The sequence below is a fragment of the Gossypium raimondii genome, chromosome 4 (genome assembly GCF_025698545.1).
Source record: "Gossypium raimondii isolate GPD5lz chromosome 4, ASM2569854v1, whole genome shotgun sequence".
In the NCBI taxonomy this organism is placed as follows: domain Eukaryota; kingdom Viridiplantae; phylum Streptophyta; class Magnoliopsida; order Malvales; family Malvaceae; genus Gossypium; species Gossypium raimondii.
The window spans coordinates 28,700,945-28,719,694 of NC_068568.1; the positions used below are offsets into that span (position 1 = coordinate 28,700,945).

At 34.3% G+C, this 18,750-nt stretch overlaps 1 long non-coding RNA gene across 5 annotated transcripts; it reads right to left on the bottom strand.

The window, feature by feature from the left end:
- Nucleotides 1-1,093: 1,093 nt before the first annotated feature.
- On the bottom strand, nucleotides 1,094-14,515 carry LOC105780633 (uncharacterized). 5 transcript variants are annotated; one of them, XR_008195231.1, is made up of 7 exons: nucleotides 14,076-14,283; nucleotides 13,777-13,947; nucleotides 13,010-13,615; nucleotides 12,857-12,913; nucleotides 11,735-11,816; nucleotides 7,389-10,685; nucleotides 1,094-7,298 (listed from the first exon to the last, which is right to left on the bottom strand). It is a non-coding gene; the product is annotated as an uncharacterized LOC105780633 (long non-coding RNA). The 5 variants fall into 5 exon arrangements; XR_008195233.1 differs by lacking the exon at nucleotides 1,094-7,298 and adding an exon at nucleotides 14,290-14,515 and having other exon boundaries at nucleotides 7,378-10,685; nucleotides 14,076-14,164; XR_008195234.1 differs by lacking the exon at nucleotides 1,094-7,298 and having other exon boundaries at nucleotides 7,378-8,544; nucleotides 10,419-10,685; nucleotides 14,076-14,280.
- Nucleotides 14,516-18,750: the final 4,235 nt, after the last annotated feature.

Here is an 18,750-nt window from a genome sequence, read left to right on the forward strand (position 1 = left end):
GTAACAAAACATATTCCAACACATTTAGGCCAAATGCCTAAGCACAAAGATACCAACCATATTAGCCATGTAAATACATATATGAACCAATAATCGTGGATGAGCTCAACAATTAATCAAGTTCCATATACATGTATCATCCATGTCATATATCTATAAATCATGTAACATCATTTCCATGCATTTCATGTGTATACCTGTAATAGTTCATATCAAACTCATATCATTTCTTATCAGAACATTGCTCGTTGAACTGTTTAGAATACTGTTGGATACCTGGGATAACTCACGCATAGCGTGCTACCTCATGTAACTGTAATCTTTCAATTCATGTACAAGTATGCTCATATGAGCTGTGAATAGGTATGCTCATTTGAGCTGTAGATCGGTACGCTCTCATAAGCTATAAGTCGGTATGCTCTCATGAGCTATAAATTGGTATGCTCTCACAAGTGGTGGAGTATCCGCAACACATGCAGGACCTCAGCCAGATTGGTAACCGTAATGACATGTCATTTGTATCCTACGGATTCCTATGGTTCAAACAGTGCTCAATATTTGTCGTACGTCGTTGGATATAGATTCGGTAATTATATAAGAAAAATCATAAAATTTATATATTTTAAATAAAAACATATAAATACAATTTAATTACACGAACTTACCTCGACGAGTATTCGTAGATACGGAGGCGATTAATCTGAGACTTTCTCTTTGCCCCGATCTAACTTTGTATGAGGTCTAACTGGATCTATATGAATAAATTTAACTCAATTTAAAATATAATTCATTAAATTTAATCCAAAATATATTTTTTTGAAAATTTACCATTTTGCCCCTATACTTTTAATTTCTTAGCAATTTAGTCCCTAGCTCATAAAAATGGAAATTTACACAATTTCACCACAACCCACTATGGCTGAATATCAATTAGGTCCCTAGCATTCCCTATACTTTAAGTATTTCACAATTTCACCATGTAATATTTTCTAATTTTCAATTTAGTCCCTAATTGACAATTTCATCAAAAATCTCTTTACAATAGTTGTTTATCTAACAACCATTCATTTTCTATCATCAAAATTCAAAACTCAAGTATATTAAACAATGGTCAAACTCTAATAATTTAACAATTTTTTAAATTAGTCCCCAGGCTAGCTAGAATAAGCTGCAACGATCCCGGAAACATAGAGATCATCAAAAAGGGACAGAAATGCATACCTAATTGAGCAAAATAAGCTTGCCAAAACTTCAAGCTTCTATGGCTAGGTTTTCTCTTTAAATTCAGTGGAAGATGTTGATAATGAATGATAATAGTTTGTTTTATATAATTAATTATCACTTTAATTACTAATTTCCAAAATTAACCTTAATAATTCATTCAAATTTCAATAATGCCGAACCATTAAGATCATCAACTCTAATAGTCTAATTACCACATAAGAACCTCCACTTACTAGTTCTATAGCTATTTAATACCTTTAGCTATTAGAACTCAACTTTTGCACTTTACGTGATTTCGTCCTTTTTTATCAAATTAAGCATGTAAACGGTAAAATTTCTAAACAAAATTTTTATACAGTATTTCTATCATGCTGTATGCAATAAAATAATAATAAAATAAAATTTTTGACTTCAAATTCGTAGTCCCGAAACCACTGTTCTGATTTCACTGAAAATGGGCTGTTACAACTCTCCCCCTGAAGGGATTTACGTCCCTGAAAATCTTAACAGAAAACAGGTTTGGATATTGCTTTCTCATAGCTTCCTCAGGTTCCCAGGTGGCTTCTCCTATTTCGTGTCGCTGCCATATAACTTTTACTAAAGCTATGCTTTTGTTTCTTAATTGGTTCATCTCTCGAGCCAAAATTCTGATTGGTTTCGTACTGTATGTCATATCAGATTGAATCTCGACATCCATCATGTCAAGGGTCAGATCGGTACCGTTGTAACATAAACACGTGAAAGACATTATGAATTTTTTTCTAGTTCTGACGGTAGAGCTAATCGATACGCAACAGGTTTGATTCTTTCAGTAATCTCATACGTCTTGATAAATAGGAGGCACAGCTTTCCTTTGCGACCAAACCGAAGAACTTTCTTCTAGAGGATACTTTCAGAAACACTCTATCACTGACTTGAAATTATATGTCTTTACGTTTAAGATCCGTATATGATTTTTGACAATCTGAAGCTGCTTTCAAACTATTTCGGATCAGTTTACATTTTCTTCAGTCTCACAAATCAAATCAACCTTGTGTATCTTTTTCTCACTGAGCTCTGTCCAGTATAATGAAGTTTGACATTTACGACCATACAGAGCCTCAAATGGTGCCATCTTTATACTCGATTGAAAACTATTGTTGTATACGATTCAACCAATGGTAAAATTTCTCCCAGTTGCCTTCAAACTCTAAAACACAACAACGAAGCATATCCTCGAGAATCTAAACTACTCGATCAAATTGACCATCGGTCTGGGTATGAAATCCAGTGCTAAAATCCAACCGCGTACCAAGAGTTTCCTGTAACTTTCTTCAAAATCGTTATGTAAACCGTAGATCTCTATCCGAAATAATGGAGACTGGCACTCCGTGTAATCTGACAATCTCAAAAACATATAACTTAGCTAATCTGTGAAGAGAGAAATCTGTACATACCAGAATAAAATGTGCAGACTTTATCAAACGATCAATGATAAACCAGATGACATCTTTGTTTCTCGATGATAGGGGTAAACCCGATACTAAATCCATAGTGACTCTGTCCCATTTCCACTCCGTACCATCACTGGTTGTAACAGTCCTGAAGGTACCTGATGTTCAGCTTTAATTTCCTGACATATCATACATCTTGATACAAAATTAGAAATCTCACGTTTAATTCCCGGCCACTAGTACATCTGTCTCAAATCATTGTACATTTTATTACTTCATGGATGAACAAACAAGCTATCACTATGAGCTTCGTGTAAGATTCTCTGAATGAGCTCTGGATTCTTCGGTACACAAACTCTACCTCTGAATAATAAACAATCATCAAGTCCTATCTGAAATTCTGAATCAAAAGTTGACTCACATTGACCTGTTTAGCTAACAAATTGTCATCACATTTCTGAGCTTCATAGATCTGTTGTAAAAACAATGGTTTAGCTTTTAACTCGGCTAAGATCGAGCCATCATCAGATAATGTCAATTGTGTATTCATCACTCGCAGGGAAAATATAGATAATCAATGATAATGTCAATTGTGTACTCAAAGCGTTAGCAACTACATTTGTTTTTCCCGAATGATAATCAATGATTAACTCATAATCTTTTAACAGTTTGAGCCACCTACGCTGTCTCAGGTTCAAATCATTCTGCGGCATCAAATACTTCAAAATTTTATGATCGGTAAATATATAACATTTTTCGCCGAACAAATGGTGTCGCCAAATTTTCAATGCAAACACGATAGCTGCCAACTCTAGGTCATGTGTTGGATAGTTCTTTTCATGTGGCTTTAACTGTCTGGAAGCAAAAAATATTACTTTGCCTTCCTACATCAAAACACAACCTAAACCATTTAAAGTTGCGTCACTAAAAATTAAAAATTCTTTACCCGATTTAGGCTAAACCAGAATTGGTGCTTCAGTTAACAGTGCTTTCAACTGATTGAAACTTTATTGACATTTCTCGGACCATTCAAATTTCACATCTTTCTATAAAAGTTCTGTCATCAGTGTAGCTATCATCGAAAACCCTTTAACAAACCTTTGGTAATAACTAGCTAATCCCAAAAAAATTCTGACCTCAGATACATTTTTTGATGGTTTCTAGTCAATAACTGCCGAAATTTTACTCAGATCAACTCTAATGCCTTCTGCCAATACTATATGTCCCAAAAAACCAACTTCTCGAAGCCAAAACTCACATTTTCTAAATTTAGCAAACAATTGTTTATCTTGTTGAGTTTGCAACATAATCCTCAAGTGTTCAGCATGTTCTGACTCATCTCGAGAATAGATCAGAATGTTGTCAATAAAAACCACAACAAATCTGTCTAAATATGGTCTGAAGATGTTGTTCATCAAATCCATAAATACTAAAGGTGCATTAGTTAAACCAAACAACATCACAAGAAATTCATAGTGTCTGTACCTGGTTCTAAATGCAGTGTTCGGTACATCTGAATCTTTCACCCGTAGTTGATAGTAACCAGAACGAAAATCAATCTTCAAGAATACTGTGACACCTTTCAACTAATCAAACAAATCATCAATACAAGGCAGTGGATATTTGTTCTTGATTGTAACTTTTTTGAGCTAACAGTAATCTATACACAAACTCATCAATTTGTCATTTTTCTTAATGAACAGAACCCTTGCACCCCAAAGTAAAAATCTGGGTCAAGTAAAACCCCTATTTGTCAATTCTTGCAGCTGTGCTTTCAACTCTTTTAACTCGGTAGGAGCCACTCTGTAAGGTGCTATCGATATCGGTGATGTCCCAAGTACCAGCTCAATAGCAAACTCAACTTCTCTGATCGGCGGTAACCGAGGTAACTCCTTTGGAAATAAATCAGGATACTCACAAGCCATTGGTACTTATTCAAGCTTCAATTTAGATACTTTAATGTCCAGTACATATGCAAGGTAAGCATTGCAACCTTTCCTCACATATTTCTGCGCCGACATAGCTGATACAACCATTGGCAACCCACTCGAATTATCTGATTCAATACAAAGTGTCTCACCGTTCTGACATTTCGATACAATAAGCTTTTGTCTACAGTTTATAACAGTGTCATGTAGAGTAAGCCAATCCATGCCTAGAATCACATCAAATTCATCAAACGGTAACAGCATCAAATAAATTGGAAAATTGTAACCCCGAGTCATTAAAGGACAATTCTTGCAGACTTTATCAACTAGCACATACCGACCTAGAGGGTTCGATACTTTAACCACGAATTCAGTGGACTCAACAGGTAAATTCTTACTAGACACAAATTCATTTACACATATGAATGAGTGGATCCCGAATCAATCAAACACTACAGCAAAATAGGTTTTTAGCGGCATCTTTTTGGGCCTAGCTGCAAAAAATGCCTCTATAGCTAACGCCGCTAAATTTTATAGCATTTATGTGGAAAAACGCCACTATAGAACATGACCTTTAGCCGCGGTTTTCCCATAAACGCCGCTATAAAACATGACCTTTAGCAACTAGCGGCGCTTTTCCTACAAACGCTTCTATAGAACAGACCTTTAGCGACGCTTTTCCCACAAACACCGCTATAGAACATAATCTTTAGTGGTGTTTTTCTCACAAACGCCATTAAATAACATGACCTTTATTTTAATTAAATAATATTTATTTATATAATTAATATTTTATTTTATTTTATTTTTGAAATTTGAACTTTAAACTATATACTTTTAAGGATAAATAAAAAAATATTAATTAAATTAAATTTTCTATTAAAATTTTAAATTTAAAACTAAATATAAAAATTAATGAATTTAAATTTAGAATTTAAATATTATGTTTTTAATTCAAGTTGAACTTTTGGCTGTCCTTACAAACATGGGCTCTAAACAGGGAGAAAGATTGCATCTCGGGCAACAAAAATCAAAACAGTACAAAGGTAATATCTTCAATAATTTTATCAATATCGATACGGTACAATAACCCTGCTCACAAGTTACAATCATTGTTATGCCCAACTCATAATATTTATATACCGACAATGAAGGATTCAACCTCATAATCAATGAACCTAATCTGGTTTGGAGCTACAATTTCCTCTATATCTTCAAATTCCCAAATGACTTACTCTCCAAAATTTCAAAATCCCTGAGGTTAAAGAGTGCAAACCATGCATCGTACAGGGTCCATACAAAAGTATGTCATGCAAAAATCGAGAAATGAAATCTTTTAAGTAGCAGGTTCAAAGGCTGAAGCAAATATATTGAGTGTGGCAACCACAACTTAGATATTTCTAACAAAGAAATGTTCTTTTGAGCACCTATCTATAGAAAGGAAACCGAACTCTATTCAATCCATTCGAATTTGAACAACATAAGACATACTAGACTTTTGTATAAATGCTGGAAAACTTGTCCTTACCAGGCTGCTTAAACGACATAAACAAGGTAAAATCATGAGATTTAATCGGGCTTTTACTTATTAATTTTATTCAAAGTTGAACGGCATCCTTCATGGCCCAAAAATCATAAATTTAACATGCAGTATCACCGAGATATTGTCCAAAATTTTGAACAGCTACATGGCAGAGAAAACCAAACCTTAACCACCTTTACATACAAGTAGGTAAAAAAAACACTCAATTTAGGACATTTAAGCAGCATGAATAACACAAATTGAATAGCTTATTAATGTCATTTAGGACAGGATCAATGTCGTCATATCATTTTCGGACATCCAAAGAAAACTAGGAAACACATTCAACCGAATAAGTGAAGGTTTAATTCATTGTACTCCACAGCCGAAAGTTGCCTGTTAATTTAGCAATAATTAAAGCATGAAGTTTGAAGACAAAAACCTCAAGAACTTACCTCACTTAAACACATATAACAAATAAGTTTATGAACAAAATTTTTGCGGAACCATGCATGTCAATTTAGTCACTTAGCAAGCCTAAAAGAAATTTAAGGAGCTTACTAGAACTACAACTTCCCAAGTCGGTTTCCTACATCAGTTCAAATATGGCATTAAATTAGTAAATTTCCCTTTCATTCGAACAGCAACCACAACAGTGGCATGGAATTAAACCGAAAAAGTTTTCTCTTCAATTTAAACAGCAGCATAAGGCAATTAAACCATAATTTTTCCTCCTCAATTGGTAGTACAAACAGCAGTCATTTCACTATTCTGTAACTACCAAAACTTGGTTTAAATTGCTCCTAAAGGCCGTGTAATACATGCAAAACTAACCATTAAATAAGCATGATAGTTTAGGCATACCTCCTTTGAAAACTTACCAAAACTCCTCCAAGTTGTCAATCGACTACCCGACTTGCTCCCTCCTATCTCCTTGGCATTTAAAAGTCCGTAAATTGTATTCTAAAATGTAAAAGTAAGTTTGAGCATCAAATATTTCAACAAAACCTTCCTCAACTTTTGCCTAATAAATAGCCCAAAATATGCAGTATTATATGGTATTGAAGGAGAATAATTACAAAACAATCATCAAGACAAGCTTCAAGATTTATATATTGCCTTAGTTGCGTTAAGAGCATCTTCTACTCTCAATTTCTTTTCTTTAAGCTTTGTTTCAGTTTGAGCTCCAACCTTTAAATTTTCAAAAGAACATCACATCAAAAATTGGATAGAATGGATAAACTACATAGAATGTCCCTTCACAAACACATTGATACAAACCTAACATTGATCAATAGGGCTTTCCGAACAATCTTTCAACTAGGAATTTTCTCCCCACAATCCTAGTACAATAATTTTCGGATTAAAAACAATGCATTAAGAGCATGTTAAAATCTCTGTAAGCAAAATAAAATAAAATTCAAATCACTAAATAAAGTACAACATGCTGAATGATATAATTCATGTGTGTTAAACATGAACAACAGGCCTGAGGGAGATGAGTGCTTTCTTAATTCTCTCAAAAGAAGCTTGTAAGGTGGTGAGGGATGCTGCATATGATATCTGGATGCAGCTATAGTCCCCGAATGCATCTCCAGGGACTAGTGCAACCTGTCAATCATTACAACCACTCTTTGTTGTTTGATCATCTTCAATATTAAAAACAATATTCAGCCACTCCTAGGGGTGAGCATTCGATCGAATCGAATCGAATCGAATCAAAATTTTTTGCGTTAATCGAGTTTTCGAATCTCATTTTATCATCCTAACTTTATTTGAAGTTTTATCGAATCGAATTGAGTGAGATAGAAATCGAATCGAATCGAATCGAATTATTTGTTCGAGTTAAGTTTAAAAATAAAATAAATTTATTGTTGTTTATTTTTATGTAATTTTTCAAAAAATAATTTTCTTTAAAGTTTTAAACATAATCATACAACAAAAAATTGAAGTAAATAAGTGAATAAATAAAAGTAACACAACATCAACCCAAATAAACAACATGATTCCAAATAAACAACATAAGTAAAAGTCCAAGTAAATAGCATGAGTCGAAATAAACAACATTATAATAAAAAACAAAACATAAGCAAAAGTCCAAAATACAATAGAAACCTACACCAAAAGAACACAACAAAAATCCAATTAACCAACAACAATAACAAACCAAACCAACAAAAGTCCAATTAACCAACAACAATAACAAACCAAACCAAACTAATAACAATAACATATCAGTTCAAAAACCATTATAGAAATGTTTAAGTTTTTTCTTGTGCTTCGAACACCGTTGATAATCTTGAAACATCTAGTAAAAGTATTGAATGATTTAGTTAAATAATAAAAAAATTTTGCAAAAATAAATTAAATAAACATTTAACTTTATAAACTAATACTAAGTATGTTACCTTCTTGATCTTCGGTATTTTGGATAAGTCTAGCAAATTTAAAAACAAAAGTGTTAGTTAAATTATGGGAATGCTTACTATTACTAATATAAAGAATACAAAAGCTTATTTCATAAATTAAAATTTATATATTATCATCTTCCATTGTTTGAAGTTCATCAAAATAATCTTCAAGATTGATGGCATCATTAGATTTCCGAAGCCAATCTTTTGTGCAAACCAAAGCTTTGACCATGAGAGGAGTTAGAGAACTTCTAAAACTATTGAGAACACATCCACCCGTGCTAAATGCACTTTCCGAGGCAACTATTGAGATAGGAATAGCAAGAATATCTCGAGCCATTTGTGCAAGAATAGGGAATCTAGGACTGTTCATTTTCCACCATAATAGTAAATCAAATGAACTTGAATTGTTTACTTCTTCATCCTCACCCAAATATCTATCCAACTCAGATTTGCTTTCTAATCCAACTTGTTTCTTCTTCTTAACGTTTTTTGTTTGGCCAAGCCCATTTTCATTTCTGACTGATCTATTTCCATTGAACTACAAAGATTTATCGAATAACTAGATCTACCTTCAAACAATTCAATTCTCCCGGCATTAGAAGAATACTCATTGAACAAGCAATGCAAATATTTATCAATCATTTTCATAATGTCATTAGCAACATTAGGAAAAAGCAAGTTGAACGCAAAGTCCAAAAAACTCATTTTACATCGCGGATCAAAGATGACCGCCAAGTAAACTAGCATGTTGATCTTGTTTCCTTCACCCCAATACTTATTATATTTCTCTCTCATTTTGGAAGTCATAGAAATTATGTCTAGATCTCCACAATCTTGCCACCCATCAAAAAGACAATGCGCATCCGTCAATACTTCAAAAAGTGAATGAGAGGTAACATGCAAAGATCCGAACACCTTCAATGTAAGATGATAAAAAGGCTCTAATACTTTTATAATTTTTCAAACAATTTCCCAATCATCAAATGTAGGAACTCCATCTCCAGCAGTAAGGTCAAGAAAAAAATTATGGTCATCAGGTACATATGAATCAAATGCACGCTCATATTTTTTGGCCACCTTTAACATCATATATGTTGAGTTCCATCTAGTAGGCACATCTAAACACAATTGAGCCTTACTATCTATCATTTGTTCTTTTACCCTTTGGTTGAATTTTGTCAACCTCGATGGTGATGCTCTTATATACCTCACAACACCTCTAACTCGATCCACAGACATAGAAGCATCCTTAATACCGTATTGCACAATGAGATTAAGAATGTGTGCAACACATCTCATATGAATAAATCTTCCATTTGCAATAGAAACATTTCGATGATTCAATTTCTTTCTCAAATATTCAATGGCAACACTATTGGCGGATGCATTATCAACTGTAATAGTGAAGACCCTCTCAATCCCCCAATCTCGAAGACATTTTTCAATGGCTTGACCTATGCTTTCACCTCTATGAGTGGATATTGGGCAAAAATTTATAATCCTTTTTTGCAACCTCCACTCATCATCCACCCAATGTGCTGTTAAAACCATATAAGATATCCTCTGTAATAAAGTCCAAGTCTCTGTCGTCAAACAAACTCTACTTATATCTTTTTCAAAACAATTCTTCATCACACTCTTCATGGAGTTAAATAAATGAAGACAATCCCTTCTAATTGTCCAACGAGATGGAAGACTAAATCGTGGGCATGCTATAGAAAGAAAGTATTTGAAACCCTCTCCCTCTAAAATTTTAAAAGGTAGATCATCCATAATTATCATACGAACCAATGCTTTTCTAACAACATCTTTATCAAACACCCAAGTTGATAAATCCGTTGTTTCTTGGCTAACCTCACAAATGTTAATTCTGATTGCTTCGGATTAGAAGTATTACCTCGAGGTCTTTTTAGGCATGCTTTCAAATGGTTATTCAAATTCATTGTAGAACCCGAAGTTGATTCCCTTGTGTAAATAACATCACATGCATTGCACCTTGCTCTCTTCTCCCCCTCTTCAGTCACAAATTTGGTGAAATGGTTCTAACAAGCTGACTTGGAATAAACTTTTTTCGAACATTTTCCTGGGTTGTTGTTTCGTCATCTCTACTTGGGGAAGAATTTTGTGAACTTTGAGTTGAACCATCTCGCTTTGAATCACTCATCTACAAGTAAACATTTGTTGCAATCAGTAACCATGACCAAAAATTGGTTTAAAATCAAACTTAATAAATATGAAAATGTCTAGACTTATTTGGTAGAACATCTAATTTGGCCAGCATTTGCATGCAATGAAGAACAAAACAAGCATTGGATGTATAAAATAAGCAGACGATAGAGAAATGAATTACATTTAATTTCCTATTAAGTTGCATCATACCAAATCAAAGTTTGTATCAAATTGCACCTTGGATCAAAGTTCATATGTAGTTTTGAGATTTATCCCTAAATAAAATTGTAATGATCAAACTTTGTTGTGAAAATCATACATTTTATGCAGTACATGAGTAATGTAAAATACAAAAAATGCCTATTCCAGTGTATTCATTTCAAAAGAATAAAAGGAAAAACACATTGCAGTGCACAAATAAAATTCTCACCATTCTAAGAAATTTAATAAACTCAATAATGACACTAGCAGCAGCACATCAGCCATCAGCAAACAATTGCACATGATGATAAAATATAGATGAATATAAACCAAATCCCAATTACAAAAGAAATTCAACAAAAGAAGGGTGATATCGGTTTGCAAGATACGAATTTGCAGGCTCATGGAAACATATGTGTGTGCGTGAGAGAGAGACACATAGAGAGAGCTAATGTGCTGCTTTGGGCAGCTAAGCAGGATTTTCTGGACAAAGAAGGCATTACAAACCAGCATGATCTTGTTGTGTTCCCTATTTTATACATCTTCAGGTACTCGCTCATTGGTGAAGGCAGAGAGTAGAAACTAATGACATCCTGAACTAGACATTTAGGGTAACACATAGGCCATGAATATTAACTTTTAAAATGGTACCAAACCTGTTTTTTTTTACTTTTTCTGCATTTCTTTCTCCTTTTATTTTCATTTGTTAAAAAGGAAATGAAGAAAAAAAAATTTGAAGCTAAAATATTGCCAAATCTGCAGGCTGCAGCAGTGCCACTAAATACATGATGAAACATGGAAAAAGTAAAAATTAAAATTCTGATGCGTTTAGCAAGTTGTAACCTTTGCAACAAACTTCAAGCAGCTAAAGCTGAGTCCATTAAGCAGAAGGAAACTAATCGACGGGTAGGTTGAATATCATTTCCTGCATAATAAGAAAACTGGATTATTATTTCGCTAGGTTATATAGAATAATTCCTACTGACTTATAAGAGATGAATGTAGTTTTAAGATAAACGTTATCACAGACAGGACATGTGTCACTTCTTTCCATCCATTCAAGAATACATGCAAGGTGAAAATGATGCTCGCATTTTGAGATAATTTTTGGATTTTCTACATCATACTCTAACAGGAAAGAAGAAAAAACTACTCAATATTAAAATTTTAACTCATAACCAACAAGCTACAAGTGAACACAGTATCAAAATTTTTGACAATCATCATAATATATAAAAGGGCAGATTAGAAAATATGCGCAAAAACATTGACTAATCATTGAGTAGATAATAATATTATTCCTTTATAACTAATCAAAGTTTCAGATTACCAACTTAGCAAACAGGTTAGGAAAGAAGACAACTTTATTGGGTTAAAGTAACTCCAGAAGGATTAAAAAAGTAAGTCATTGAAAAGAAAAGAAAAAAACCCGCCTTTTTTCGATGGACTTGCTGCATTTCGTTAAAAAAGTATCTCAACAGAGAATTTAAACAAAAAAAAAAACAAATGAATAAAAAAAGTGAATTTTTTTATACAAAAACATAGCTCTTTTCTTTAAAGAATTAAACCATGAAAATTGAAATTTGAGAAGAAAGAATCTGACTTTTTGCGTTTAGTCAAATTACAAAGACAAAATTTTAAACACACAAAGAACAACAATTTCTGACTTTCTGCTGTTTACCAAGACTTGGATCAACCGATCAAGTGTATAGCAGTATAGGTAATTGGGAGACTCCATTTATTAATGTATGTACGAACAAATAAAAAACAGAAGACAATCAAACCTTAAACCTATTTTGTATGTTTTTGTTTCTAAAGGTACCATACAAATAAAAGCATCAATTAAAATGAAAGGCATGCTTGTGCAATACAGGTTTTCCAACTTTAGCTTGAGAGTTGAGAGTAGTCTTCTAAACCACAAGCTGACAAGTGCAACTCCAACAAAGAGGGAAGTTTGAATGTTACCTGTACCCAACCAATTGCTTTAGAAAGATTCACAGAGGCAGAGCTCAAATCAAGGTACTGCAAGGAAGAAAGTCCAGAAACTAAGAAACCTATTGAAGACTTTTGAGACCGTATATAAATACAGGGTAAGGAAAGGAATAAAATTGAACATACCTCTGATTTTGGAATTGGGTGGAGTCGTCAGCCGTGGAGGACCGAAGGTGGATCGGTGGAGGAGGGTGGACCGGAGGTGAAGATTTTTGAATTGGGGAAAAAAGGGAGGAGGGAGGGCACGTGCTTAGTTAGGGATTTCGGAAGTGATTTTGTTTTAACTTTTAATTTTTAAATGTAGTGTTTTTTAAAAATAAAAAATATATGTGGTGTATTTGAAAAATAAAAAATATAGTTTCTATTCGAATTATTCAAATTATTCGAGTTATTCAAATTTTAAAATTCAACTCGATTCAAACTCGAAATTCAAAAAAAAATTCGAATTGATTCGATTAACTCGATTCGAATAATTCAAAAGTCGAATTTTTTTTCAATTTTTTCGAATCGAATCGAATTTTGCTCACCCCTAGCCACTCCCTATAATATTGACAAAACCAGGCCTAGCCATTTTTAATTAATTTAAAAAGAAGTGCCCTGGAACAGTATTCAATGAAGCATACCTGACCCTTGTCCAAGAGGTATCGACAGAGTGATTCTGAATTTTCAATTCTACCAGAACCTTCAACTTCTACTCCGTAGTACTGAAATCAATGAATAGATAGAAAGCTCCTTGCAAACCAGAAGTAGTGCAAGTAAGAAGTATGTTAGTCGAACTTGAAGAGCTAAAACATTGAAGCATTGACGAAAATGGGAAGCACATAAACGAGTTTTTTTCGAGGCCTTAATAAGTAGGGTTTGCCCAATAAGAGATTTTGCGCCAATTCACTTACCTGAGGCTCAGATATCTTAACACCTTCCAATTCCCCAAAGCTTTTAACCAAGAAATCTTAACGTTCCCTGAAGGCTTTCACCATGGTGGAAACCACTTCCCCACCAGCATAATCCAAGCCTAATGCAGGAACTCCTGCTTTTTGTGCTATACTACTAGCTCCTGAAGTGGACTGAAAAACATAAACCAAATTAAGGTATTGTTTTCAACATATCGATTAAAGTACTGAAATTACACTAACTAATACAATAATTCTTTGATATGCATAACATACATAAGTACAGTAATAGATATATCAACCTATTGGCACTCATTCAGAAATAATATTTGCTCTCTAGAACGACATTCCTGCCTTTTGGTCCAAGAGTGACTCCAACCAAATCAGCAAGCTTGTTCACACCAGTTTACAACAAAAGAACATGAAGTAAGCTAGAGCAAACATATAAAGGCTTTGAAGTTCAGTTGAATACTTAACCAGTTAGGCAACTTTTTAGCATTTGAAACAAAGACTCACTTGTAATTTCTTTATGGCTGACCCATCCTTATTGAAATGTAGCTCTTTTACTGCAGAAATCTTGGGCAGACGAGATCTTCTAAGAACAACATTTCGTCTACTAAGAAATGAAGATGAAGAAATGGATGCTAAAGATGACAACCAGTTGGAAGAAGATGAAAGCTTCTTATCCATGACAAGACCATTAGGTGCAACGAATGAGCCAACTGATGACGTGGTTGTGAAAGTGGATGCCATCTTACTCTTTTACTAAGCTGAAAAAATTCAAAACCATGGTTTTAGAATCAAGGTTATCTCAAATGTAAATTGATGAATAAGAAATTTTTTTTCAAATATTTTAATTTCTACAACTAAAACACAATAAAAAAACAAATGAAGGTCAAATTCACAAGTAAAACCAATAATTTTTGAAGCATTTCAAGTTTTAACAAAGTTCAAATATAAACCAAGGGATTTTTCTAATATTTTCATTTTCTAAAACTCAAAAATAATAATTAAAATATAAAGATAAAATATAACCATAAAAATTTAAACAATTCGAGATGTTTTTTAAAAAACTAGTGAGGGAAACATAGGAATAAATACCTTAAATTTGCTCAAATTCAAGCAAACTTCTAAAATAAAAAGAAGTAAATTTGTACCGTAAACGAATAAAAGATAAACAAAGATAAAGGCATAAAATCATATTCTTTTTCCTATCACAAATATTCTAGCATGCAATTATATTATCAACCACACGAAAAATACATAAAAGAACTAAAAAGGAAAAAAAAATTAGCACCAAGCATTCATAATTCAACAAAATTCAGAAATCAAAATATCAAATCAGCATTCAAAAATTTCTAAAAGTTCAAACATCGTTATCATCATCATCATCATAATTTTGAATGAATAGAGAAAGTAAATTATTTACCGATGCTACTGAATCTTCCGAAATCGAGTAAAAAACCTTTGGCCTTAAGGAATTCATAAGCCACGCCAACAAGTCTCATATCATCAGCATTAAGGCAGGTATCTAAGACCTCCCATTCCCTCACAGACCCACCAAAACAACCCAGATCGCAAATTCATGATCGAGCTGACCGGGTGGAGAAGGAACCATTTTCTTCAACAGAGTCATCGCTATTGTCTTTTTCAATCGATATAAGGAACCTTAGACTAGTAGCTAAGTCCTTCTTCTTCACTGCTTCCTCGTATTCTTGCCATTCCTTCAGAGGTCTTAGTGGGTGGTAATGGATGCTTTTTGGTGGTGGTGTTTGGAAGGAAATTGGATGACACTGAGAGAGAGGAAGCGAATGGGAAGTGACAAAGTGTAAGAAATTTTAGGTAAATGATAAAGACGAAAGAGAAATAGAGAGAGCCATATGAATTAAAAATAAAATAATAAAAAAATTGTTTTAAGAACACTTGATCTAAAAAAATGGTAACTAAAAACAAAACTAAGGGTCATTGCCAAATCCAAATTTACCATTATTATGTAATAACAAGATAAACGACGTTAAAGTGGAGGTAGATAGTGTCTAGGGGAACGGACAAGGCCAAGGTAAGTGAGTGAGATTTTGCAATGACGAGCAAGGAGAGGCGATAAGAGGTCGCCGGATGAAGGAGCGGACCACCGTAAGGATGGGAAGCTTGCGGCAGCTGATGGGAAAGAGAGGATAAAGGAAACAGAGTACTTTACCTTTTAGGTTTTTGTGGAGGATGGAGGTTTATAAATTCTCCAATACTTTTATTAAAACCTAAGGCTGATACCAGTTCTGAGAAAAAAGAACCAAAGTTAATGAATACTATCATCGCGTAAAAAATATTTGCGGTGTTTATGTAAAAATGCCGCTATTGCTTTGCCTTTAGCAGCGTTTATGAGAAAAACGCCGCTATTGATTTACCTTTTACGGTGTTTATGAGAAAAATGCCGCTATTGCTTTACTTTTTGCGGCGTTTATGCAAAAATGTCGCTAATACTTTACCTTTTACGACATTTTCAATCCAAACGCCGCTAAAAACCTGTTTTGCTGTAGTGAAAGTAGTAATATCAATATGAAAAATAGAGAAAGTACCAGTAATAACATCTAGCGCAGAAGCATCCTCTCGTGCGCGAATAGCATAAGCCTTAGGTAGTGCTCGTGCCTCAAATCTCACAGCAGAATCTTTTGTAACACCATGGCTATCACTCACATTTTTGTGATTACGAGGTGGTCTACCTCTCGTAGTAGTGTTGCTCGGCCTCGTAGTCTAAGCTTTCTCTTTCTCAGAATTCTCTGGACAATCTCTAAGATAGTGGTCTAAAGAACCACACCTGAAACACGTTCCGTTCTTTAATCAACACTCGCTATATTGTCGTTTCTTATAGTGCTTACACTCGGGCCATACATCTCTAACACTACCCACACTTGCTACAGATGTAGCTTGAGGTTTTGATACCGTCTGCTATGATTTCCCCGTCAATCTCTTTCTCGAGTCTCTAGCTTCAAAATCAACACGTCTTTTCTCTTTACTGAGCTCCTCGCTGTATGTGCTCGATCAACCAATACCACGAATTCCTTTAGCTCAAGAATTCCAACTAGAAGCTTTATGTCTTTGTTCAGCCCTTCTTCAAACCTCTTACACATAGCAGTCTCGGTTGGAATACACTCACGAGCATATTTACTCAGTTTGACAAATTCTTGCTCGTATTCTGACACAGCCATAAGACCCTGTTTGAGCTCAAGAGATTCTTTACATTTTTTATTTAGAAACCTCTGACTAATATATTTCTTTCAGAACTCGGTTTGGAAGAATTCCTAGGTGACTCGCTCTCTCAGCACAAGAGAAATTAATGTGTTCCACCACTGGTAAGTCGAAATTTCAATAGCGACACCGCATATTTAACACATTTAGCCAATGAACAGGATAACTCATCAAAAACCTTGATTTTATTCTCTAACCAGAATTCAGCTTTTTCGGGATCATCTTCAGTAGTAGCTCGAAATTCGTCAGCCCCGTACTTATGAATCTTATCTATAGGTGGCTTACTAACTCGGGTTGGTTCCATACCTTGAGAAATAACGGGAACCGGTTGGGGAGCATGAGTGGTTGGTTTCTGTTGAGCAGCCGGGTTCGTCCATACGAACCCAATAAACCATTCATTCATCATCTAGAAGAAGGCTTCTTTAGCCTCTCCTCTCCGGCCCTCAATACAGGCTTTGTACCGCTTGAAGCTACTCCGTGAACGAAGGCTTGAACGTTATCCTCTTCTTTATCAAAGACGACTCGGTTGGATGTCATTGCTATATGAAAACATGTTTTAAAGTAGTCAAGAGATATCACATTATCACAGGTTATATAATGGCATGTATAGCTAGACTCACACACGCTACGTTCAATCTGAGAATCGACTAAATCGCAGCTCTGATACCAATAAATGTAACACCCCTAACCCGTATCCGTCACCGAAACAAGGTTACAGAGCATTACCAGAGTTTACAATTTAAACGGATAGAAAAATTCAAACATTTTATAACATATCAATAAGCGTATTATAACCAAGTCATTCATACATATTGCCCCTTAAACAAGCCTTCGAGGCCCTAAATATGTGATAGAAACAAGTCGGGACTAAACTTCCATATGCCAGGCTGTGTACCATTCGAAGTAACCTCACACGCCCGTGTGCCAGGCCGTGTGCTAGGCCGTGTAACAACCTAACTTGCAACCCTTTGAAAGCTACAGGGGACACTTGGTTCTGTCATCTGGCCATGTGTCACGCACGGCTGAGACACACGCCCGTGTTTCTACCCATGTAGACGAAAAATAGGCTATTTTTCAAGCATTTTTCTCACTCAAATTGACATTTACCTACAAACACCAATGCACATATACACAAACCATTACAAAGTACTAAAATCATACACAATCCATTTTCATTCATATGGTATAATCATGTACAACCAATATGCCCTTAGGCACCTCAAATGACAATATATATAACATGTATAATCATAAACTCATTTTGGTCAAGTGATCAACTAATTTCCAACTTAATTTGCATCAATACAAACCATTGAATTAACTTACCAAATGGTACCAAATATACTATTCAATTACTAGCCTCAATATACTTATATGTGTTCCATAGGAAAGTACCAATTCACATCAAGTTATAAAACATATACAATATGCACATTCAACTACCATTTCACCTTTCAAACACATTAAGCAAATCATCAACCATTTCAAGGCTAATACCTACATGCCAAAACTAAGTTCATTACAACACCAAAAAAACCACAACCCAAGCCAAACCAAATGGCAATTTCAACAATTAAACACATAGGCCAACATTAATCAAAATACCTATACATGCCATTATAACAAAAATTAAACATTTAAAAGTACCAAAAGAGTTTATGGATAGTGTGATATAGCTCTGACAAGCTTCCAACCTAAACGAGCTTCCAATTTACTATAAAACACAAAAAATAA